This window comes from Podarcis gaigeae (genome assembly GCF_964106915.1).
Source record: "Podarcis gaigeae genome assembly, chromosome: 6".
NCBI lineage: Eukaryota > Metazoa > Chordata > Lepidosauria > Squamata > Lacertidae > Podarcis > Podarcis gaigeae.
Window position 1 is genome coordinate 73,897,308 of NC_139682.1, and position 27,058 is coordinate 73,924,365.

Here is a 27,058-nt window from a genome sequence, read left to right on the forward strand (position 1 = left end):
TGTTACGATGGGCACAAGTGTGCATAAATCACAACGTCCCCTTTTAAAGCGCCAGTTATTATCAGATTGATCAATTGATATAAAAACATCCCTGCCCCATCCTGCTCCCTCAGCTCAACTTCCAAGGCAATATACATTAAAATCAACCCAAACAAAAATGCAACGCCTCAGAACAAATAAGTCAGCAACAGTAAAACGGCAGCAGTGGACACCGAAAAGAAAGTAAAAGAAGCAGTTGGCAATATAATGAAATGCATTGCTTCTGCAGTCTCAGTGTCGTTGTCGCCTCATTGCAAATGGGGGCCAAGGCCGAAGGAACAATGGGCAGCTAGTGAGACAGTGCCGTGGGTGCCAATCACAAAATGGCTGCTGACGTATGTGGGGATGCATCTTATATCTTGGGATGATGAAGAGACAGATCCGTCCATTTACAGTCAGACTCAGTTTTGCATGTGTTTCTCTAGAAGTTCCATTTGGGCATTAAGCTGTGGCTCTCCTTTTTTAAAAAAAAAACGTATGCAAGAGAATCCATATATAATAGCATAGTTGCAACTGGATTTTATCTATCATCTATCTATCTATCTATCCATCATATCTATCTATCTATCTATCTATCTATCTATCTATCTATCTATCTATCTATCTATCTATCTATCTATCTATCATCTATATCTATCTATCTATCTATCTATCTATCTATCTATCTATCTATCTATCTATCTATATCTCTATCTGTCTATCTATCTATCTATCTATCTATCTATCTATCTATCATCTATCTATCTATCTATCTATCTATCTATCATCTATCTATCTATCTATCTATCTATCTCTATCTATCTATCTATCTATATCTATCTATCTATCTATCTATCTATCATCTATCATCTATCTATCTATCTATCTATCATCTATCTATATCTATCTATCTATCTATCTATCTATCTATCTATCTATCTATATCTATCATCTATCTATCTATCATCATCATCTATCATCATCTATCTAAATTTTTGTCACCTATCTATCTATCATCTATGCACACATTTCTAAATGTATATTATCCTAAAATATGCATTTGGGTATTTTTTTTGGGGGGGGGTGGGGGTTGAGCCAATAACTGTATCACAAAATTTGGAGAGGGAGGAATTGCAAAATTTAAAGGAGCAGTGCTATTTTTTTTAGGAGAAAGAGGTGCCAGAACTCACAATGAACGCCTTCCTGTATCAGTATCAAACTTTATTTTGGTCACAGACCATCATAAGATAAAACATACTGATAAACTGAACACATAAGACTTAAAAGAGGTAAGGGATAAAAACTACTAACTAAAATGTGATTATATCATACAGATTTAAAAAGATAGAAACAAGGACAGTTCAGGTGCATCAATAGTAATGGTAAAAGGCAAGACGAGTTATTTTAGTAGCTCAGGTAAGCAAATCCCACATATTCCTCAATAACAATAAAGGTTGTTCTATTCCTCCATAACAATGAAGGTGCAGTAAGAATAAATTAAAGAACGAGCAATTTGGCAGTTAGTCATAGCTCAGTACCCAACACAAAGTTAGACCTCTTGGTCCACCTAGCTCAGTATTGGAGATACTCTGGAGATGACAGGGATTAAACCTGACTTTCTCATTTACACGCGCGTGCACACACACACACACACACATCATTTTATTGAGTTTTTCAAATATTTTCACAATAACCGTCAAATCAAAAAATTACATTATTTCACACATTGACTTCCCGCCCTTCCATCCACAATGTTTTACTCAAAGCTTTTCTACTGCATTATAACTTTATTTATTACAAAAAGTTTCTTTATTGCAATTACTTTGTAATTTTTCTTCTTCTGCTTTTATCCATATCCTGCCTGTGATTTCATTTGGCTGTAATGCTTTTTCAAACAGTCCATGAAAATCCTCCATTCTTCTACAAAAAGTTCATCATTTTGATCTCTTAATTTCGCTGTCAGCTTTGCCATTTTTTCCCAGTCCATTACTTTCAAAAGCCACCCCTCCTTTGTTGGAACCTTCTATTTTTTTCTGTTTCTGTGCATATAATATTCTATCTGCTGTTGTCACATATATAAATAATTGAGTCATCCTCTTTGGAACCCCTGTCCCTATTATACCTATAATGGAATCTGGGACTTTCTACATGCAAAGCCTGTTATCTACCACTGATCACTGATATGGCCCTTCCACTGGAACTCAGTGAGATATTTCTAAATGGGGCTTTTCCCAGGTGAACATGCATAGGATTTCAGTGTTAAAGTTGGTTTAGTATATTGACTTTATTTCTCGCTTCACACATCTCAAAGCAATTTACAAGAAAAGTAATATACAAAATGAAATTATTATTTATACATACATACATACATACATACATACATACATACATACATACCCTGCCCATCTGGCTGGGTCCCCCCAGCCGCCAAATTCATGGCAAATACACCCCAAATCACCTAAAGCACAGAACATCCACCCCACACCCAATGATTGCTGATCAGAAGGTTGGCGGTTCGGATCCGTGCGACGGGGTGAGCTCCCATTGCTCAGTCCCAGTTCTTGCCAACCTAGCATTTCGAAAGCACACCAGTGCAAGTAGACAAATAGGTACAGCTGAGGTGGGAAGGTAAACAGTGTTTCCATGCATTCTGGCACTTGTCACGGTCCTCTGTGCACCAGAAGCAGTTTAGTCATGCTGTCCACATGACCCGGAAAGCTGTCTGTGGACAAACGCCGGCTCCCTCAGCCTGAAAAATGAGATGAGCTCTGCAACCCCATAGTCACCTTTGACTGGACTTAACCGTCCAGGGGTTCTTTACATTTACCTTTTACCTAGAAGAAACACCAGAAACCGCCACTACAAGTTGGATCATTGATACTGTCCAAATGCCCCTGAAAATAAAAATGTTCTTTCCTGGTGCCAAAAAGATGCAGAGTCCCTTTCTAAACATGATTAACTTGGCAGTAAGCCCTACTGAATTCACTAGGACTTGTGTCTTAGTAAGCATGCTGAGGAGTGCTGCCTTAATTATGTTTGGCTATATCTGAAGTATCTCTGTTGATTTTAGTACAAGCCCCAAGATGTATATCAATAGCTTATTTACGGATTTAACCAATTGTGCCCACGGTGGTAGAATGAGTGATGTGGCTGGGTGCGCACATGGCGATAAGGAGGGTTTTGGTAGAGTTGCTCAGATTGTGGCTTCCGTCCAAGCTGTTACTGAAATAGTAATGATTCAGGAGAGTGGAAAAAATGATACAAATGCAGCTCTTAAATTGTACCAAATTGCATCTCCTCTAGTGCCTTAAATTAAAATTACTGCTGGGGGGAAAGAGAGAGAGTGAAATGATTAGTATAGCTTTCTGTTGTTATATAGCTGAGTTGTATAGAGCTCCTTCTTCTGCAACAACAGGCCTATCTCCAGCAGGGCAACACTTGTGCTGGGAAAGGCACCTTTGTTTTGCCACAGGTTCCCAAAGTGGCAGGGTGAGCTATCCTGGAAAATGGGAGCAAATTCTGCCTGGATTTCCATCATCTGGTGGTGCAAAGAGAACTTCTCAAATGTCCAATATTTATTTTGGAGCTACTCTATTCTAAAACGAGCAGAAAAGATCAGAACTGAATTCAGGGAGGTTGTGACCCTCTTCAGGGGTGGGGAACATTTTTCAACCTCGAGGGCCTCATTCCTTTGTGGGCAACCCTTCTGGGGGCCGCATGGAAGTGATGGGTGGGGCATGAAGCAATATTGGACAGAGCGACATAGGTAACCTTTGTAGAGTAGGCTCACATTTCCACATGTGCATCTCACTCCGTTCTTCATCCAGGCAAGTGAGAGAGGCATCATCTGAGCTCAAAAAAACACTCCAGCTAGGTCAAAATACTCAAGGATGACATGGGGAAGGGCCCTTGAGGGGCATGGTTTGGGGAAGAGTCCTGAGCAGGGACAAATCTACTATGAAACTAATAAAGTTGAAGCTTCAAGGCCCCTAATCCCAGAGGGGCCCCAGAAGTGACTATAGTCCACATTGCTTAAAATGTTTGGGTCTAGTAGACCCAATTTGGGTTGCGCAACACAAATTGATTATTATTGTTTTGTTGTATGTATTTCAACAATCCCAAAGTTAGCGTCAGTAGCACAGAAGTTGTAAACGTGTGGTGATCTGTTGTGGAACCAGGGCTTTTTTCTCAGCTAGTACTCTCATTGCTCTTCTAAGCGATTGAGGGAAGCGTTCATGTTTAGTTCCAGCACCATTTTTTCTAGAAAGATAGCACTGCGTGGAACAACCCCACTGAAGAAGATAACAGTGGTTACCCAGACCTAGTTGCAGGTTGCGAAGGGGCCCCATAACAGTTCAAGCTTGAGGGCCCCTAAAATGTAGGCCTGCTACTGGTCCTGAGGGCCCCATTCAGCTCACAGACCAGACGTTCCCCACCTCCGGACTCCAGTTAAAACAAACAAACAAATAAACCACGTGTGCCGTGATGATGCTGTTCTGGTGCAGGTTTCTCTTCCCCTGTAAGCAATACCTAATAAAGTGCAGCTGAAACAGGAAACCTTTGCCGCAGGGTGATATGATCTCACACGTTTCCATGGCAACGAGCCCCAAGTTCCGGCCCAAGGCATGGAGACCCTTCAGGAGCCCTAAAAAAGGAAATATGGATTCCATGTCCAATTAAGTGTGCCGTGCTTAGGAAAACAGCCCTGTTGTTTTATGAAACATTATCGTTTGTGTCAAGCTGTAAGAGCCGCTCCTCGCATCACCGTTTTTAGGGTGGACCCCTGAGAGGTTTTAGCTTCTCTTGGAGAAGAAAGATGTAGTGACGCTAGGGGCAGAGCTTTATCCGTGGCGTTATGAGCTATGTTCTTGAAGAAAGCCCATCAGGCCACCTCATTGCTTAGCACCAGGCAAGTCATTAAAATCTGTTTAGTTGTCCCAGGCACTTTAATTGGAGCTTTTTCACATGGTAGTGCTGCTGCTTTATCACATTTGCTGCTGCTGTCTGTTGACTTTAGTTTTCTTTCAGTGACTCCATGATTTGCCCACAGGTCACCTTATTGACTCCAATATTTGGGAAGCACTAAATAATTATAATTATATTTATAATAATTTATTATTTTTACCTCACCCATCTGGCTGGGTTTCCCCAGCCACTCTGGGCAGTTTCCAACAAAGACCAAAAATACACTAAAATGTCACACATTTAAAACTTCCCTGAACAGGGCTGCCTTCAGATGTCTTCTGAATGTCAGGTAGTTGTTTATCTCTTTGACATCTGATAGGAGGGCGTTCCACAGGGTGGGTGCCACTACCAAGAAGTCCCTCTGCCTGGTTCCCTGTAGCTTTGCCTCTGTCAATGAGGGAACCACCAGAAGGCCCTTGGCACTGGACCTCAGCACCCCAGCTGAACGGTGGGGGTGGAGATGCTCCTTCAGGTATACTGGGCCGAGGCCGTTTAGGCATATCCTCCAACATTTCTCCCATGAAAATGGGGACATCCCATTCTATAATGATAGTTTTACTATTTATACCCCACACATCTTACCGGGTTGCCCAACTACTCTGGACGGCTTCCAACATATATAAAAACATAATGAAACATTAAACATAAAAAACCCTTCCCTATGCAGGATTGCCTTCAGACAGTTCTGGAGTCAGATAACTCCATACCCTCCAACATTTCTCCATTGAAAAAAGGGACATCCTAAGGAAAAGCGGGACATTCTGGGATCAAATCAGAAACCGGGAAATTTTCTCTAAATCAGGGACGTCCCTGGAATATAGGGATGTTTAAAGGGTCTGGGCTGAATACAAATTTGATGGGATTTAAGTGGTTTTGAATGCTGCCACAGTGCAACGAAGGCTGAAAAGGATTAAGAGGGCAACAGTTTACATCTAGGGTTTTTGCCATCTTTTACCTTTTTAGAGGTTGAAACAAAATAAAATAAAATCCTTCCAGTAGCACCTTAGAGACCAACTAAGTTTGTTATTTGTATGAGCTTTCGTGTGCATGCACACTGCTTTGAATAGCTCAATGACAGGCAGAAATCAAATAGACACCCTTTTGGAAGCTGCAATGGTGGAACCTCTACCTGACTTTCAGGGCCTCTGTCTGGAAAAAAAGAGATGCCACTCCCTATCAGTATTTAATAACTAACAAAATACAGAAGGCCATTATAATTCCATTTGCCATAGGAAATGCCATGGTGCAAGGGCTTTGGTTAAATAACTTGCAGTCCTCACCTAGGTCTATTATTCTCAGCCACTGTTGATTTTAGTGGGAGTTCAGAAGTTTATTGCTTTATTTAACCTACTACGATCATGAATAGTAAAAGTTCCTGTTGAAAAATAGTATTAAGGTGGCTCCAGAGCTAGAGAGTGCAGACTCAAATGTGGAGTGGGAAACTTGTAATGAAATTAGGACTTCATCAGCCGTAAGAAAGGACCACCTGCCACAACCGAGGGCAAGTCAGACTGGTTACAATTTTCCCATCAAATGGTGGGAATGTTTATGAAAACATGGCTATAAATATGAGCTGTAAGTTCAGGATATGGACAAATGTATGCCCCCAATTTCTCCACATTTTTCTTTCTTAGCTACCCATTCCATCCCATGATAGCCTCACTTTCATTTGATTTAATGCCTTATCTACCTGGGAGGCACAAATCTGACCGTTATTTTGCTTCCTCTTTTTTCCAATCTTCAGTTCAATTCGCCACATTTCTGCACTGGTTTGCAATTAAAGGAAACAAGTCCTTGTGGAAGTTCATCAGCATTTAGTGTGCATTTCTCCATACACATGCAATTTTGCCACACACACACACACGTAGGTTTCTATATATGCATTATATATATATATATAGGTTTCTATATATAATACACATTGTTGTACACTTTTTTGTTAGACAATTGCATCTCAACATGTGGAGAATTGCAAGTTTTGAATGGCAACTGCATGCTAGTTCCTGCATTGTTCCAAAAAGTGCAGATTAGGAAGGTTTGCCTTAAACTGCAAACTGAACAGAATTTTCTCCCCCATCCCTGTTATCTAGAACGTGTTTGTTTGGTTTTTTTGCAAGCCAACTGGTGTGATGAGTACTGATCCCACAAAGGCACTGATATCCAAGACAGCATTTGAGGACTTTCCTCAAAGGTTACCGATTCCCCAAATATGCTGAATTACCTTGCAGTCTCTTTCCCTTTTCAGATACAACCTTTCCCTGTCTGTGTTGGCAAAGTGGGTCCTGGGAGAAGGCAAATGGACAGGCAGACAGACAGACGTGTTGTGAAACATGCCTATTTAACAAATACTCTCTCTCTCTTTAAGGCAACTTAGTTTAATCAGTTGCCTTGCTTCCCGGTATCTTGAAATCTATGAATGACAATGGAAGTGCATGCAGCAAGAAGCCACTCAGGGCTTCCCAATTTATTTTCATTGATTGAGAAAGCCACAAGCAATGCTGTTTTCCTCCATTTTAGAGGGGCAAGTGACACATTACACCCAACCCTGACACCATTCTTCTCTGGCCTTTGTACAACTTGGAGAAGTGGTGGCTCAAAGTGGGAAAGTAGTATGGGGAGGCAAAGGGAGTTCTTAATCCTCTCCCTGCCCACAATTTCTCTGCCCCAAATGATTCAACGTACATTTTGATCCATGAAGGAAGAAGCATGACGTAGAGAAAGTACGGGTGTAGAATGGGTTAAGTACCTCCTTTGCCATTTCTCCACTCAAAATCCCCCCCTCCCTAGGGTGATTTTCCTGAGAAGAAAAAAGGAGTTTCTCTTGCACACATTTATGCTTAGCATTTAGTTAGCCCCAAAGCAGGCTCCTTGTCCAGCTCTGAGATTAATCATCTCCATGTCATCAAACGTAATGCATGAAGTGGCCCTCAAAATCATGTTGCGAAAATATAATTCAAGCTTCCAATATTCCAGCTAGTAACTGATGTGAATGAAGTGAAGTGTTCTTTTTTCCCCCCCGGAGCAGAAAAGATTTATCATTAGTATGACATGTTAACATTTGAAGATGAAGTGCTTCTGTTTCATAAGAGGTGGGAATTTGAATTTGGGGGGTGGGGAACAGAATCCCATCATTTTTTTAATTGTAGCAGGTCACCAGCCTGATGGGGCTAATCATTTCATTAAAGGCAAAAGCACAAACCTCGGTAGATGGGCGTTTGTGCGACAGGAACAAAAGAAACCTACAACATGCTAAAATCGTTTATTAGCGTGCATCACTTTCCCTCGGATTTCAGCAGTGACTTCCTAATTCAGAGTACCTTTCTGATAACATTCAAAATTCATGACAATGAAAAAGGAAAAGGAAAAGAATCACTTGGAGCATTTCCAGTTATAAATAGAAATATTAACGTTTGCCTAATGCAAATGGGACACGGGTGGCGCTGTGGGTTAAACCACAGAGCCTAGGACTTGCCGATCAGAAGATCAGTAGTTCGAATCCCCGTGACGGGATGAGCTCCCATTGCTCAGTCCCTGCTCCTGCCAACCTAGCAGTTCAAAAGCACCTCAAAGTGCAAGTAGATAAATAGGTACCGCTCCAACGGGAAGGTAAAACGGTATTTCCGTGCACTGCTCTGGTTCACCAGAAGCGGCTTAGTCCTGCTAGCCACATGACCCGGAAGCTGTACGCCGGCTCCCTCGGCCAATAAAGCGAGATGAGCGCTGCAACCCCAGAGTTGGTCACAACTGGACCTAATGGTCAGGGGTCCCTTTACCTAACGAACAAAGACTTTCTTCTTTGCCTTCAGCGTTAGGGGAAGGGTCATGGCTCACTGGTGAGGCCACTGCTTTGCTTCCTGAAGCAGAGCAACAAATGAGACCCCTCATATTCCCACCAAGGTGCAAGTCATTTTGAAAGATGAGGCAAGGAAATCCCACAAGCGCATCTCTTCCTCCATAGCGTGAAACATGGAGGGCCATAGCTCAGTGACCATAGCTCAGAGCTTCTCAGCAGTGGTGGTGCGGCACTGCTTACCCATCACCAGCATCACTGCAGATTACCAGGGTGGGGAGTCAGCATGGTGTAGAAGCACCGCTGGGAGCACTGGATTGGCTCCTCCAGAGTGTTTGCACCATGCCAACCTCCCCATTGCCTCGCCTCTCCTCTTCTCCTCCCTGGTAATCTGTAGCAACACCGGTGGTGGGAGCTCAGGTAAGCATTGCTCTGCCACTGACCACCGCTGCTGCTTTGCATGTGGAAGGTTCCAGAATTCCTGGTTATCTCCAGACAGCTCTTGGAAGGCCTGAGAACGTCTAGTGGTCAGTGCAGACAATACTGAGCTGGAATGACTAATGTAGTCCTTCCTGTGTGAAATTTAACCTCTGGAAGTTTAAGCAGAGTTGGCATTGCCATGCAGCAAAGGGTGGCACAGCCTGTTTCTGGGAGCACCGTGTGAGGAAACGGAGAGGTGATGGCAGGAATTGAGGTCTCAGTGGTGAAGCAGAACTGTTCACAGTGTTTTGTGTTTACAGTGTGGGCCTCATCAGGGAAGTGCCATTTGAGGTCCCCTTCAGATTAGCATTGAGCTGGCATTGCCTTTAAAAGTGCAACAGAAGACCAGGTTGCATCAAGTGTGACTAGGAAGGGGGAATAAATTCGATTCAGTTTGCATTTTAACAGGAGCATTGTTAATTTGCACTTTCTAATATAGCACACAGACCAAATTCCAGCTATCGATCAAGATTTGCACTTCTCTGAATGTTGCAAAGCAGTTCTCTGTCCAAAGGTTGTGCACACAAAAATGCACATATTAGGGGGAAATGAGCGCAGATGTCTTATTGGTAGCTTTAAAATGTGTGTATTAGGAGAAATAGGTGCTAAAATGCCGGTCAATTTTTGTGAGGATTTTTAAAACAAATTCAAAGTGGTGCAGAAATGTGGTGAACCAATTTTAAGACTGGAAATATGAGAAACTGAGTGAAACTGAAACTGACAGAGTTGTTTATTCCCAGGTATGGCTTTTCCTTTCACAATGCTAGGAGAAGCCAAAGCTGGTACCTTCAGCTTGCTTTTTTGGAGAAGGCTGTGTGTATCTCAATAGCAGAGCACCTGCTTGGCATGCAAAAGGTTGTGAATGTCCCCTGTCTGAAACTCTGGAGAGATGCTACCAGTTAGATAACACTGAGCTGGTATGGCCAAGAGTTTGACTTTCTATGCTCAAATGCTTCCTGCGTTCCTCTGTTCCAAAACTTGGGAGAGTCACAAGTGGCTCAGCTGGGCTCTGGGGTACATGTTATGATATATTTTGTCCATTGCTGCTGTGTTCTAAGCACATCACAGGACCATAAGCCTTGAGAAGAAAGGGAGGCATCAATATCTCTTGTGATGAAAGGCAGGACATAGAAATGACAAATGAAAATTACAAGGGCTGTAACCTCATGGGTAGAGACAATGCTTTGCATGCATAAGGTCTCATGTTCGATCCCAGGTAAGACTATCACCAGGTACAATGGGGGAAGGCTCCTGCCAGCTTCCTACATTCCAATGTAAAAATAAAAGCGACAGTGTGATTGGTAGAACCTCACATCAGGAGCATCTTGCTACTGAAGGTCAGTTTGGAATCTGTAGAGAAGGGAAGCCAGTCAGAAGAGAGGAACATGCTGCAAAGGGATGGAGGCTGTGACATATTGATGAGCTCTCAGCCAAATTGGGATTTTGGCAGGCAGTTGCCTCTATGATAGTAACCTGTGCACAGCCAGGCTTGTGAGCCATCCAGTAGATTCTGAGGATGAATTGTTTGCCATATATCATGGCCTGCTTAACAACCTCTCTCATTTTTAGCGTTCTACACAACTAGTTTGGGGGAAATGACAGGCAGTTTGTTGAGCTCCTGGTGGACTCCAGTATAGTGGTACCTCGTGTTACGGATGGGATCCGTTCCGGAGGCCCATCCGTAACGTGAAATGCCTGCAACTCGAAGTGCTGCTTCTGTGCAGGTGCATGGCGCAATTTGGCACTTCTGCGCAAGCGCAAGCGGCGAAACCCGGAAGTAACCCGTTCTGGTACTTCCGGGTTGCCGTGGGACGTAACACAAGGTATGACTGCACATAGGGGCTAGGCTTTGTTTAGCTTTGTGGGCCACAAGTTATGCAATTTTGCTCCTGCAACTTGGATGCAGTTGCTGTGTGTGCTGAAAAAATGCTTTACTACCACTGCTATCAACGTAGGTCATTGAAAAGGGCAAGCCATTGTGGCATGACCCAAAGTGAGACCTCTGATCACAAACCCAGCAAAAGCAGGAGATCACCTTAGCAGGAAGATTTGATTCAGTGACTTTCAGGAGGCAATGATGGAAGGAGATCTGTGATTGAGAGGTACATCTCACACTGCATTTTGCTTCCTGCTTCACTTGAAAGCCTCAGTTCATCAATTCTGAATAATAGCCATCAGTGGCCATTGAGATCTATGTTCACATTTAGACTATGACTCTTCAGTTGTGAGAACAGAATAACGATATGACGCATTTTTGTGATTGAACAGGAATTGTTTATTCATTATAGATTCTGGATTTTGACCCCTCTTGGGCAAAATATTGCAATTGCAATATTAAAGATATGCATTTCTTTTACATTTCCTTCCTGGTTACAATGTGGCCTTAGCCTGCATTCATAAAAAGGTGGTGCAGAAAGTAGATCTTGATTACCATTCATCACCTTATACAGAAGAAACCCCGGACAACTTATTATAAAAATATAAGAAATGAATACAATAAGTGCATAACATTTTTAAAACACGCCAAAAAAGTAACAATGCATTATACCACCAAGTTTTCTTTAAAAAAAAATATTTCTCCCACAACAACATCAATATAATCCCCAGAAAAACTGACCAGTTAAAATAGCCAATGAAAAAGTTCTCTCCAAAGCAGCAGAAAAAGTACAGCAATCAAATGTCTGGGAGAGGGAGGAAAGTCTTCAGCAGGTGCAAAAAGGATGAAAATGTAGGTGCCAGGTGAGTTTCCTTGGGGAGAGTGTTCCATAAACAGGGGGCCACCACAGAAAAGACTCTCTATGATGGCACTTTGAAGGAGATCTTCCAATGATGAGCTCAGGCTCCCTGAAGGCTGATATGGAAATATGTGTTCCATAAGGAACTGGGGTCCAGAGCCATGGAAGGTTTCATAGGTTAAAACTAGCACTGTAGATTAGGCCCAGAAATGTACTGTAATCCCATGCCTAACACCAACAAGATGGGAAGCCTTTAAAGCAGTATGAAGAACCTATGGCCCTTCCATTGTTGTTGGACTCCAGTTTCTTTCAGCTCCAGCCACCATGACCAGTCTTCTGGAATGATGGGAATTGTGGTCTAGCCACAGCAGATCTGGCCCTGCTCTTCAGAGCTGGATTTGGGTCCTCTGGCTACCCTTATGTTACTATGATTGTCTGAAATAGGACAGTGACTATTGGCTGTTGGCATTTTTGTGAATACTGACAATCCCATTTTTATATATATCAGAAAATTGACTTGTGTTTGGCCTCTTTATATACCAGTGAATATTCATGATGTAAAGAGTTTTCAGACATTGCCCAAATCTGTCTGGATTTGCCAATATACACAAGTGAGCATCAACAACCATGTCTTTTGAGCACACACACACACTGTAAGTACAGAAAAACTAGTAAAAATTCATAAACCTGTCAACCCAGTGCTGTTAAAGAGGCATTCTGCTGTGCTACAATACTGAGAAGACAGCGATAGCAAGCCTAAGTTGCCTTGCTAGGAAGTGAGTTTGATTGGGTTCACTGGACATTCTTGCTAAATGAGCTTATTTAGGATCAGGAAAAAATCAAGAAGTCATTCTCATGCAATTTTGGACCTTTTGATGCTAGAGCATTTTTAGCAATTGCACAATACTTCTCTAATTGATTTCCTAGTGACAGTGGCATCATATTCCATCTGCATGTAATGGGTTGTGTTGTATCGCATCTAAAATATTAAAGCTTGCAGACAATATAGCCTCACCACTGTCTGCTTATTTTAAAATCTGGCTAGACGTGCACTTCTGCATAATAGCAGTGGACAGCTTCCCAAAAAGTATTTTTTTGAAAAAAAACACCTTCACTTTGATTAAGTAAAATTAAAACAAAATGGTCACAGAATGTTGTGGGCCTCACACAAAAAAGATGGGGCACTGCAGTGGACACATTTCTGAATTATGATTGACATTTTTAATAAACAAATCTGACTAGATGGCGCTCCCATGCTGGACTTAGTCTGTTTTATTTCCATGGGTCAAGCACATATTTAAATCTTTCCCACTGAAATTGTTGGGACTTAAAAACACTTAACTTATCTGGATTGTGTCTGAAGGTGGTTTTTTTTTTAATTAGCTGTGTCTACTCCTTCTTTGATGTGGTTTCCATCTTTCTTATTGGAACAGCCATGCCCAAGAGAGTTTATAAAATAAATCAGGGAAGTCTGTTCTGAGTCATGATATTAGGAGTGAGCTAGACCCTCATATGCCACCCCTTCTTAAATTTTATCTGCATTTGTTGAGATTATAATTAATGAATGGTGGATCCATTGCTCAGAGGCAGGCAAGCTACAAGGGTGAGCTGGTCCTTGTTAACAATACAAAGTTACCCAGATGTTGCCTTGTTATAACACTATCCCACTGCCACACACACACAAAACCAATGCTAAGATGCTGGAAATCTATACTGCTGAGCAATGATCATTCTGGCACAGCATATAGACAAATATAGTTGTCGCAAACCAAAGCATTTTAAATTTCTACTTTCAGAATGGAAGAGCCTAGTAAAAGGAAGAAAGCAGCCTCAATTAAAGCAGGAATGGGGAATCTGTGACCTTCCAGAGGTTGTTGGACTACAACGCCCTTCATTCCCATGCTGGCTGGGGCTGATGGGAGTTGGAGTCCAACCACATCAAAAGGCCACCACCACCACCCCCGAATTAAAGCATCCTTGACAAGCTGCCTAAGATTTTTACACCTTTGCAGCTAACAGGCCTGACTGTCTAAATGCTGCACAGACTAAGGCTGCTGTACTCAGAAAATGAAGTTATCAAAGGCAGGACCCCTTCATGTAGATGCATGGCATATATGACATGTTGTGGTTGTGAGGCTGAATTTAATCATTAGCTGATCTGGACATCAGAGAGATCTGATGGGAGAGAGCTGGGGAGCATAATTTTGAATAGGTATGGAACATCTCAGGCTATTCATGTTCCCCAAAGAATCTGGGCCTGTAAATCGTAAGCCAAGCACTGGTGGTGATGATAAATAATATTATGGTGGGTTTGTTCATAGATGTTGCTTTTCAGCCACACACACAATTCCTCTTCCTCCATTTTGGCTCCCATGCATGCCTACCCTTCCAGGTCTGGACATTAGACGAATCCTCTGGATAGTAGGTCCACCATAGAATCAATCACCCTCATTGGTGCTGTGTTCTCCCTTGCTGGATGTCTTGAAGCAGAGGCAGAATAGATATCTGTTGGAATTAGCTCTGGATTTGCCACCTCAGACAGAGGCTTAGACTACTGCCAAGCAGCCTATAAGGCTTTGTTTAACTCTGTGCTTTTCTTCTAATTTTAAATTGCAAATATAGCAGAAAAGAGGAGACAACGTCATTTCCCATTAACAATAAGAATAATCCACCAATCTTACAGTACACCCAAATTGGTCTCCAAATGAGATTGTTGATTATTAAGATAGATGTTCAACTGTGGAAGGACCACTGAGGAATGGATGGTGGGTCTTCACCTTTCCAACCTTGAAGCACAAGTCTCTTTGCAACCATAAGGACTCACAAGCGCCACTTTTTAATGCCTTGATCAATGCATACATTTTACCATTATATTACTGGTTTCTTTGTTGCAGTTGTAACAGGTGTAGAAACTCATGCATGGTGCAGACAAACTGAATAGAGAAAATGTTCTCTTGCACACTCATAACACTAGAACTTATAGACATCCTTTGAAGCTGAGTGTTGGAAGACTTAAGACTGACAAAAGAAAAGCCTTCTTCACACAGCACATCGTTAAGACTATGGAATTTGCTCCCACAAGAAGCGATGGCCACCAACTTGGATGGCTTTAAAAGAGCATTGGACAAATTCAGTGCTTTTTTTTTCTAGAAAAAGAGGTGCTGGAACTCACCATGAACACCTCGCTTGTTCTCTTATAATTGCTATGGCATCCATCTGAGAGGTGCCAGAATTGTATTCCATCGAGTTCCAGCTGAAAAAAAAGCCCTGGACAAATTTATGGTTATCAGTGGCTCCTGCCCACAACTGCTATCTTCTTCCTCCTCTATCAGAGTCACTATGGAGTGGCCGCTGAGACCATATAACACCGGTCCTGAAAGACCTACATTGGCTCCCAGTACATTTCCAAGCACAATTCAAAGTGTTGGTGCTGACTTTTAAAGCCCTAAACAGCCTTGGCCCAGTACAGTGGCACCTCGGGTTGCAGATGCTTCAGGTTACAGACGCTTCAGGTTACAGATTCCGCTAACCCAGAAATAGTATCTCGGGTTAAGAACTTTGCTTCAGGATGAGAACAGAAATCTCATGGTGGCAGCACGGTGGCAGCAGGAGGCCCCATTAGCTAAAGTGGTACCTCAAGTGAAGAACAGTTTCAGGTTAAGAACGGACCTCCAGAACGAATTAGGTTCTTAACCTGAGGTACCACTGTATACCTGAAGGAGGGTCTCCACCCCCATCATTCAGTCCGGACACTGAGGTCCAGCTTGGAGGGCCTTCTGGCGGTTCTCTCACTGCAAGAAATGAGGTTACAGGGAACCAGGCAGAGGGCCTTCTCAGTAGTGGCACCTGCCCTGTGGAATGCCCTCCCATCAAATGTCAAGGAAATAAACAACTATCAGACTTTTAGAAGACATCTGAAAGCAGCCCTGTTTTGGGAAGTTTTTAATGTTTGATCTTTTATCATGTTTTTAATATTCTGGTGGGAGCCGCCCAGAGTGGCTGGGGAAACCCAGCCAGATGGGTGGGGTATAAATATATCATCATCATCATCATCATCATGCCTATGGATGCCAATGACTGGAAATCACAAGTGGAGAGAGTGCTGTCATGCTCAGGTCCTTTTTTTGCACATCCTGTAGCCATCTGGTTGGCCATTGGGAGAACAGGATGTTGGAAAGGATGTTCCTATTTTCATTGGAGAAATGTTGGAGGGTATGCTAGGTGGGCCATTGACATGATCCAACAGGCTCTTCTTATGTCCTTAATGCAATGAAGATGAAAAAAAATACCTTCTTAGCAGCACATGTCATAGTGATCTTAAAAGTAAGAAGGCGAGGCTCATCAAGAGGCTGGGAAAACAGAGGAATAATGATCAAAGTGTCTTTGATTCAGTACCTTTCATTTTATGCAGCTGACTGTATTCCTTGATTTTTTTTATTGATACCTCCCCACTAACTTTGAAGAGTCGGCCCAAGAAGCGGGGAAATGGCTGTCACAATTGCATTTACTCAATATTCATAAATCACTTCTCAAAAAGATGATTCCCTGCCTCGGCCCTCTGGCTCATTCAGCCAGTCCAGTTCCCATCGGCAATTGTCTAAGGCAAACACAGATTGATGTGGCGGTGGCAGAGAAGAGGTGCAGCCTGCTGTTCTTCACACAGATTTGTCCTCTGCCTCTGTTCCTCTTGGCCAGCTCACATGGCTCCTTCCACATTGCACAGAGCAAACCGTGATAGCTTTGAGCAAACGAGTAATGCAATTCAAGTGCAGCTTGCCAAGCACCACCGAAACACAAGGCTGTCACACCTTGTGAAGAATTAGGGGACAGCAAGGGAAGCTTAGCATGCAGCACCATGAAAATGAATGTCTTTAAATATATCTTAATATCATAGTGGGATTGACAGCTCTAATATGAGATTGCTTTTCTTTTTTTAATGTAAAAGATTTAATTCCGGGGGGGGGGGGCACTCAGGCTGCAACCAGTTGAAGTATGGTGAGATTAAAAATATATACAATCATGATCTTCTTAAATGATGCACTGGGCGGGGAATCAGCAAGAATAAGAAGACATTTTCTTCTAGACTGCTAAATAGCTTTTGTTTAACCCCTACTATTGCATCAAACTTCATTGTCCTAATCCCACTCATCAGACACCCTCCCGCCCACCCACCCACTCCTATTTCATGTTGCTATAGCCTCTTCTCAATCTGGTTTATGTTATTCATTTAGATTGAAGCGTAGTCATTAAACAGTTGTGCTTTTTTGATTAATTATATATGAGAAATTAGGGAATCTGTCCATTTCGTTTTCTTGCTTTTCCAATCTTTTCAGCTGTCCTAATTTCACATCAGTTTGTGATGTTTTTATTTTTAAACGTCCTCATGAAAATGTGCACACATTTTTGCAAGCAGTTTTCTTGAAATGGCTTCTCTATGCTAACCAGGAAGTCCTGTCTACAGTTCAACGGAATGACTCTTCCTATCTCTGCATCTGCGACCTCCTGGGTGATGCAGACGCCATTAGGCAGTTCAATGTGCATGTGTACTCTGTTCATTTCCCTCCTTCCCATTTCTGCCTCCCGTGTGGCCCCAGGCACTGGCAACCCATGCTATGTCACTGCCAGAGGGTAGTAAGTGGAGTGAGAGAGTGTTGTGATCAGGATGCAGGCCTTACATTGCATGCAAGTCTCTTCTAAATGAACTAGATCCATGATCTCCAGTGATGCTACCAAACACTAAAGGATCAAAAGGAAGCTGCCCTGAGCAGACAGGGTGCAGGCGATGTGATTGCGGTGAGGATTCCACATTTCTCTCATGTATAGAAACAATTATGGAATAGAAGGGTATTATAAATTTCATCCCTATTTCACAGCCCTTGATACGAATCTGAAAACAAATTTTTGATTTATTAATGCCATCCACGCCACTTCCCAGACAAAGGAACTGGACAGGGGGAAAAAGAGAGGCTGCAATTCTGTGCTCCGAATAGCGTTCTGAAAGCCTCTGGGTATTTTTTAATATCACGCTTCTCAATGTTAATCTCTAAAGATCACTGAACTTGCATTAAATCTACAGATAAATAATGTTACATGGTATTACGGAGGTGATAAAATGTGGAAAGCTGTCGTAACCTTCTAGGTGGATTTTCATGTCTAGGAAAGAGGAACTCTACAATGTTGGACTGCCATTTGCAGGTGGGGGCAATCTGTCAGTACAAAGGAATAATGTAAGGGCATTTAGCAAGTTCCTCTCTTTTGTGCTATTGGGTGGGCTTAACCCACAGGTCTCTAGGACTCGTGGCCTGCCAAGGCAAAAGCAGCTTACCAACCCTAGACTGGGGCTTGCTGGGTCTTTCACAATAACACCTTTTTTCTGTTCCAGACAGGCTGTAAAACCAGTTTTCACTGAGCCTTTGGTAAATGGCAGGTGGCTCTCAAAAATGGGAGCTTTGAATGGGGGCTGCTTTCATAAAGTCAGTGGTGTTCACAATTTCCAGCCCCACTCCCGCTTTGAATAATTGTCCCACCCCTAAGGGAGGACTGAGCTCTGTTCCACTCCAGGAACCGAGTTGGGATCACATGAGCCTGAAACTCACCATGACTTGAACCTGATAACTAAACCAGGGCTGGGCAATGTGGTGACCTGCAGATGTTCAGAACCAGCCAGTATGGCCACCGGTTACAAAACATGGGAGCTGTAGCATCTGGAGAGTACCATGAAGTCTACCTCTCAACTAAACCATGGTTTGGGTCAGATGTGATGACCCAGTGGCACTCTGTATTTTCTTGGACACCGATTCACATCAGCCGCAGCTAGCATGGCCAAGAGTTGGGGATGATGGGAGTTCTAGTCCAACAAATTCTGGAGGGCCACAGGTTTCCCCATCCAGGTTTAGGTGATTGTCAGCATCAACAGTGAATGTTGCCTAAATAGGAATTAACCATGTTCACTTGAAGACAGGTCTGGCCCACTGATGAGGCGGGGCAAGGCATCTGCCTCGAGTGGCAGAAGCCCAAGAGGTGTCATCCACCTCACCTCCACTGCCCTTCCCACTATCTCTTCCTTCAGCTGTGGCACCATTTTCCACCTTGGTCTCATGGAGTGCATGACCTCTTAACAGACTTTGGTGAGATCTCATCAGATCTCACCGGAAGTCAGTGCCGCTGTGGGTGCTTCTCAGGTGCCGCCACACAACACAGGTAAGATGGGCACAGTGTTGGTGGCAGGGCAGCATTAAGCAGGCGTGGCAACATGTTCCAGTTTTGCCTCAGGTGGTGAAACGGGATGTGTTCCCCCTGCCTGAGGGTGTCTGAAAAGTGAGGGAATATGCTGGTGTGCCCAGATATTCAGAAAACCCACCAGATGCTATCAACATTCAGCTTTGAACATTGACACTAACCGAATGCTGGGCATGCACTGTAACACACACACAGTTTGCCTTTTGTCTAGATATTGTGTGTATTTGGGCAGATATCCAAAAAGTGTGTGTTGTCCTTTTAGAAGTAGCGTGACCAACACATTATTTTTCTGTGATTCAAGCCGGGGAAATCAGAATCTCTTTACTTAGCTTCAGGCTGATTCCCGAAGAACTTGCTACACACCTTCTTGTTTATCAGCTTCCTCTTTACAAAGCCAGTGCAGAAGATGAAGGCATGTGGACTTTTTGAAATCACATGTGGTGATGTGGTCTATGGATGTTTATCAGACCTATAACAGCCAGGGGTGATTATACTTCTCTCTCTCTCTCTCTCTCTCTCTCCCCCCCCCCTCTGCAGTTTGCTTGGCTTTTTTTAAAGAGGTGTTTTTCTTTTCCTTTTAACAAAATCAAATTTTGATCCCAATACCTGAATTCCACATACAGTGTGATAAAATCAATATACATCTCTACAAAAGCTGGCAGTTTCTGGATTTTATTCCCTGCACATTTTCAGATATTCCCTCCCCTCTTCCCATGCTCTCATTCTTTTTTTCTCTCCCCCCCGCAAAATACAGGCATAAATGGCGAAACTAATAATACTGCGGCATTCATCACTATCTAGCTAAAGACTAAGCAAAGTTTAGTATGTAGTAAGCTAATAACGGGGGAGAAAAAATGAAAATGAAAGCTTCCCCTGCTATTGAGAGGGAATGCAAGAAACACCAGATCAATATGAGTAGACCTGAGTTGAAAAAGACAAGATTTTAGATCATATCTGAAAGAACTTATTGACTTAGCTTTTCTAAACAGAATGCAAGATGTGGGGTGAATAATAAACAAATAAATGCATGCGTTGCACAAATCTTTAGCCTGTGTTTTCTTGCAGCCAATAGGATGCCTCCCTGATCTTCTGAAGCCAACAGCACAACTTCCACAATGGGAGAAGGCCCCAGTAAACACACCACCTTCACCACTTCTAAATCATCAAGGGAATTTTCAAACCAATCTAGCGTTCATCAGTCAGTTCATTCAGGGCTCTGAAGTTCCACACTTGGAGCCAGTTTGCAGAGATGTCCACAACTAGGAGCTTACGAAGACTATTCTGGTGAGCCCATGATAGGGCAATAACCTCAGGTGGGGCTGAAAGGGGATGATGGAGAGCAGGAGCTGTAAGATGAGATGGGGGGGTTGGGAAAGACAAGAGGTGATTTCCACCCCCTGGTGAGAACAGAAGGATGTAAAAATGGTGTTTCGGACTTTGATGCCTTGATCCTGAGAGACATTGCACTGACATGTGATGCATAAGCAGGAAACTACGCAGACTTGCAACCCTCCCTACCTGATTTCTGCACTGAGAAAAGCAAAATTCCGCAATGCAAATTAATTAGGAAAAAGTAAGTGCATTTGTGAACATCTGTGTTTTTCTATGTTTTAGCATGTTTCCATTCGCTCCTGGAAGAAACACAAGGCACTCGTTCTGGCCAGTGACCGAAATAAATTGATTTATTCATTCATTCACACAAAGCACTGGAACACCTTGAGTAGTAGAATCATAGAGTTGGAAGGGACTCCCAAGTTCTATACCTGATGCTGGCTTGTGAGAGATCAACCCAGATGTTTTCAGCTTTATCTCTGAATCCTTAAGGACTAGAAATTTGCTTTAAACATTTGTTACAAATCCAAAATTCTGCACTGGCTCAAAATTGTGCATTCAGGCCTGCTCCCTAGGAGACGTATACATTCAGCTACACCACTGTAAGAGCATGGCAACAATCTGGTCCAAAGGTGCCATGCAAAGTGAGTTTGTTCAGCTCTGATTGGGCAGGTGCTTATTTGACTTGCATCCTGTCCACAGGATCAGAGCCTCACAAGCTGGTGCTTCTGTTCTGCACCAGGTTACACCCTCTATTCCTTTTAAGCAGCATAGAACAAAGGGCACCCTGGCCAGGTTTTGAGCTGGCTCAGGATTTTGGGTGGTTCCTGATGAAGACAAAGGGAAATGACTCCCACTTTGCCAATAAGCAATGTGGCAAACACAACCAACCAGGAACTGTGGGAAAGGTCACAGCAGAAGCACATGCTTCGCACACACAAAATCCCAGATTTGGTTTCTGGAGTCTCTAGTTTTGTTTTGAGATGATGGAGCTTTTGAGAGAGCCCAAGACTCCAGGGAGCTGCTACCAACCAAGGAGAGCTCCTCAACCAAGGGTCCTCTAGATGTTTTAGATGGCAGCCCCAGACAGGAATTTCAGTGACACTCAAGCATAACTTCCTGGTGGATTCTGTCCAGTGGATCAGATGTATGTGTCTCCTGCCCAGCCACTCTCAAAGCACCCTTCAGTTTATCTAGTAGTAGACCCAGCCCCATCTGCCCTCCTATTGCATGATGTTTCACCAGCATCTCTGGTTTGTTTACATCGCACTCTGCTAGGCTATGTGAACTAGCTATGCTAGTCATACTTTACTGTGACTGATCATCTGGGGGGTGGGCAGGCTGGTTGGATTATCGGGCTGCAGGATCAAAGCATCATGGTGTTGTTGTTGTTGTTTTTAAAAGGGGGAACTGGGCCACTCTTTAAATAACTCTCATTTGTTAGGATGGCACCACAAAGTCTGCTTCCAAATGAGCAGAAGAGAGACAGAAATAAAGTGGAGTTGTCATGGGCAATGGTGATTGTTTAACACAAATTGATTTAAGGCAGAAATAATAAGAAGCAGAGGGAACGATGATGAGAAATGGAGGAGCCTGGTGCAGAGGCAGAGGAGCAGATAGACAAGAAGCGGGGGGAGGGAGGAGGAGTTTGATTCACGAAGTGCAAAGGCAGAATTGTGTTCTCTGGGGGGGCAATGCTCAGCTTATGCTGTCTCTGTTTTAATATGTTGTGAAATGTGCACAGTCAACTATTGACAGATGACCATTGCAGCACTGGATTGTGAATCAGATTGGGATCAGGGACACCTCGGTGCAAACCCACGCAGTCATGAACCTTCCTTGGACCAGTCCCTGCCTCTGTCTCCCTAGCAGGGCTGTATTGAGAACAAAACACATCATATCCTGAGCAATTATTCCAAATACTGTCAATACTAAATGTGATTATTGCAAACCTTTTGCTTTTACAATCTATACCAGCAGCTAAAGAAGCTGCAACCAGCTTTTGCTTCCTTACACTGGCATTTCAATATTGTAAATAGTTGCACTGAATAAAGATCTTTGTACACCCGAAGTGGTACTCACCTTACTTTTGCTTCATTGTTAAGATCTCTGGATCTTTGGAATCCCTGTTGTCATGAATTTTTAAAAACACGAGTTCCAAAAATGTGCATCAGGCTAAACTGCTGTTTATATGCAATGTTACGTATAGAAAGTTGAATTAATTTTCATCTCATGCAGGGAGGGGGGAGAGAGTGTTCCTGCTTTCAAATTACATCTGACAATAGGCTTTTAACAGTTTGGGATGCTTTCACTATAACAATGGAATATTTTAATCTTTCATAATGGATTTTTTAAAAACCTATTTTGAAATGTATTTTGTCACTTTACAGAAGTGGGATGCTTTAAATGAAGCATTAGAATTAGGAGCTACTAAGACATGCTGTGTGTTGATTCCACTCAGCCTCACGCTAGCGAAAACCAGATAGGAATGCAGTCTGCGTGCAACCCTTTAACATCCAAATTCCAGGCTGTGTGCATCTCTGAATTACAACCAATTAAAAATACTTTTCTCTTCTTCTTCAAAAAAAAAACACATTTGTTGAGACATCAGTCTAGAAGCAAGCAAAGGGCAGAATTCAACCAGGACAGTTTTATTTTATTTTTTAATTTACTGAAAATGTTTCTAACCTATTACTGTGATACATGGCTGGTTGTTTTTCTGTGGTTTCCTGATATATTGAATGTGCTTTGTATGCTGTATATATTTCTATTAATAAAAGAAAGAAAGAAAAGCAATGATTTCTAACCTGCCTTTCATTGCAAGGCAATGCTAGGGTGGGATGCAACATCGCAAATTGAAACCAGCCACCACAATTACAAAGGGGAAAGGAAAAATGAGCAGATAAATTTGCGGCAAAAGCAGCAGTGCCTCTGTAACAGGGGCCAGAAAACTTTTGAGCCCAACGGCAATGTTCCAGGGGTCACTTATCAGCAGTGGGAGTGGTGAGAAGCAAAAATGGGTGGAGCCAGGGCTTTCAGTCAGAACTTGCAGGAAATCAGTTCTGGCACCTTTCAGGTGGGTTTCAAAACCTCTTAGGTGGCTGCCACTTATTCTATGAGATGAGGGAGGTGTCCATGGTGAGTTCCGGCACCTCTTTTGCTGGGAAAATAGCACTAGTTGGAGCAACAAATGTAAATTCTACAGAAATGCTAATTTCCACACACCCAACACCCTCTCTCTTGTCCATCCAGGAAGCAAAAGGCCTTATGAGAGTTCAGAGACACATTCCAGCCTTCCAGAAGCACTTGAGGGTGCAGAGTATGGCCAATGAGGAGTGCAGCCTGGGGTAGAGAAAGGGTGGTAGCGAGAGAGACGCAGACAGACAGGCTGGGGAGGGGCCAGCCCATCTCTCTCTCTCTCTCTCTCTCTCTCTCTCTCTCTCTCATTCTGCCACCCCCTTTTCCATTTCTCCATTTCTGACAGGCCTTTCTTTCTTTCTGCCAGGTTGCTTGAGGAGTAACAAACACTCCTGTCAGAAGTCTGGACTGACCCCTTAGGCAGAGGGCCCTTGGTTGTCCACACCTGATCTATAAATGGTTGTTCCCATTTCTTCCAAGTTTATTTGCATTGTCATATGCCCTGATAAGTTCCTTCCACTCATTATGCAATATATCTCCTGTACTTGTGTGGTGGAAAGCAGAAGAAGGGGGTCGCAGGTGTGGCAATGTAAGTAATTGCAAGAGGAGGCTGCTTACTCATGTAATTTCCTTCAATCATGAGATTATTCAATGCAGCATCTCTTTCCTCCATAACAATGCCCGTTCCGATATAAGCTCCTTGGTGCGTTGGACCTTGTGGTTCCTCCATCTCAGGGATGCTGCCATTTGCCTTTGAGCTGAAAGGGGTGAGGTTTCCATTATTCCATAGGACTCAGATGAAATGAAGCCTGACCATTGTTCTTACCTGTATCACTCATGTAGGCAAACATGTACATGGAGTGCAACACAGTTGCAAACAGCTCTGGCGGAAAGTCAGATCTGCCCTCAGGCTTCCAACAAGAACAGACACTGGTGCTTAGGACGTAGGGCACAATTCTGAACAGCAGTCTGGCAGAATATGAAAGAATGGCACAGCCAGCAGTGCACCCATCACCCAGCCCTAACGGAAGGTAAGGGGCAGGGTGGAACCAGTTTCCAGACTGGCACTGTAAATAGACTGGATCAGGTCACTTTCCCTCAAATGATGGCAGCATGGTTGGCACAGCACAGACCCTGAAATGCCCTTTTATGAGGCTACTACTGATAATAATTCCATCTGCAGTAAACTCTGCGTGCCCAACATTTGGATGGGCACAATGTGGCACACATTGCACCTGAAGCTTCTCTGCTGACAGTGAAGCTCTCCCACCAGCAAAGCTCACTTGAGGGGACACCTCACCCCATCCAAGCCCCTTCCAGCACTGTGGTTTGGGGGGCAGTATTGCTCTGCCTAGCATTTATATTAATATAAAACACAATTGAGGCCTAGAGCCTCTAACAAGTCACCTGTCGTAGTCATAACACAAACAACATCATGGCCTTCTTCTTCCCATGTTACCTCTGGATGGCCCCTCCTACAATTATTAACACATTGCTCTCCCAGTAAGTACCATTACATGCACTTTACCATGGAACTGTATATGGATTTTCAGTCTCAAAAGATAGATTTTCATTTTTATTTTAAAGTGAAGTGTGAAGTGGCGAGGAATCAACAAAATAACATTTCATTAGAACCAGCTTTCAGTTTGCTTAGCTTCCAAAGAGAAATCTCTGACAGAGAACATAAACTGACAACCTGGTGCTTCCAAGAGAGCTGGCAAGGAAATAAATAGACATCTAGAGCTCAGACACCATTAGGGTATCATGTCAGGCATCACTGCCCAAGGAGAGAATTTGTTTGCCTTCATCTTCGTCCGGAGTATTATACTTCAGAGCAACAGGGCACCAGGATGGAAGTTGGGGAGAGATGCCCTTAACAGGGAGCAGTGGAGCACTTCAAAGCTCTTGAGGAGGGAATGATAGCTTTCTGTCTCTGAAGTGGAAAGCAAGGATCAAGGTACTGATAATCGCGTCCACAGCTGCCTGACGTTGACTGAAGATGTCAGGTCTGGAGGAATGCTTTTTCTCAAGGGAAGCTGAGACCACAAGGCTTGACAGTTCACCAACCGTAGCGACAAGCCCTGGCTTAAGTTGTTGCAACCTAACTTCTACCACTCAGCATCACACTGCTTTCTCACAGGCCTCATCATGTCCAAACACTCAAGGTACGTCTCCCTTTGGAAGAAGGAATCAAAAACTACCTAAAAGAAAAACCCAGAGGAAAGGTCATTGCAATGCCTTACTTCTAGGAGTTGCTGTCTTAGCCTTTTCTAACTGCACAATCCTATTGATTTCAGCATGACCAGGGATCACACCGTACCTGTGCCATTAATTTTTGATAATACATTTTTATGTTAACACCCCATTTACTATTATACTTGCAAATTACTTTGTATTTATTCACCTCACAAATTTCTCTCACACTATCATTCAATCCAGTAGTTTCCCCCCAAAAAATCCAGGAAAGATTATCAAAAGCTTTTTCTGTATCTAGTTGTTTATCAAAGGCATAATATTTATGCCATTACTCTGAACTCAAAAATCTGAGGACCAAGTGTAAAAGCAATAGAGATGAGCCCATAGTTCATATGTTGGAGCATGCAGGAGGTTCGAGCTTCAATTCCCACAGCAAGGACCAAGTAGCAAGTGAGCTACTGCCAGTTAGAGAAGACCACACTAGACTAGACGGACTAATAGTCTCATCTAGTATAAACTTCCTAAAGCTGATGATGAGGATGTTGAAGATGACTAAGATTTCTAGGCACTACATCAAAATTAAGAACACAGGTGCTGCTCTCAGGCTAATATAAAGATACCTCTCCACTCAGCACATAGAATCATAGAATTGTAGAATTGGAAGAGAACCCGCAATGTTCATGTAGCCCAGCCTCCTGTAATGCAGGAATCTCAGCTAAAGTATCCATGACAGATGGCCATCCAACCTCTGATTAAAAACCTCCAAGGAAGGAGAGCCCACAACCTCCTGAGGGAGACCATTCCACGGTTGAACAGCTCTTACTGTCAGAAAGTTTTTCCTTATGTTTAGTTGGAACTTCCTTTCTTTTAACTTGAAGCAGGAGAAAACAAGCTTGTTCCCTCTTCCATGTGACAGCCCTTGAGATATTTGAATAAGGCTATCATATCTCCTCTCAGTCTCCTCATTTCCAGGCTAACCACACCCAGCTCTTTCAAGTGCTCCTTTTAAGGTTTGGTTTCCAGACCCTTGGTTTCCAGTCATACCATTGGTCCCTTTCCCTCAGTATTGTCTGCACTGAGTGGCAGGGGATCTCCAGGGTTTGAGACTGGACATTCCCAGCCCTACCTGCAGATGCCAGGCATTGAAATTGGGAACTTCTGCATT

At 43.1% G+C, this 27,058-nt stretch overlaps 1 long non-coding RNA gene across 1 annotated transcript in view; it reads left to right on the top strand.

Annotated features, from left to right (window-relative positions):
• The window catches only part of LOC310846663, a 79,877-nt gene extending 56,740 nt beyond the window's left edge, over positions 1 to 23,137 (top strand). Inside the window, exon 5 of the long non-coding RNA XR_014565428.1 lies at positions 20,293 to 23,137. This is a non-coding gene — a long non-coding RNA (uncharacterized lncRNA). The remainder of the gene's footprint in view (positions 1 to 20,292) is intronic.
• The last annotated feature ends 3,921 nt before the right edge of the window (positions 23,138 to 27,058 follow it).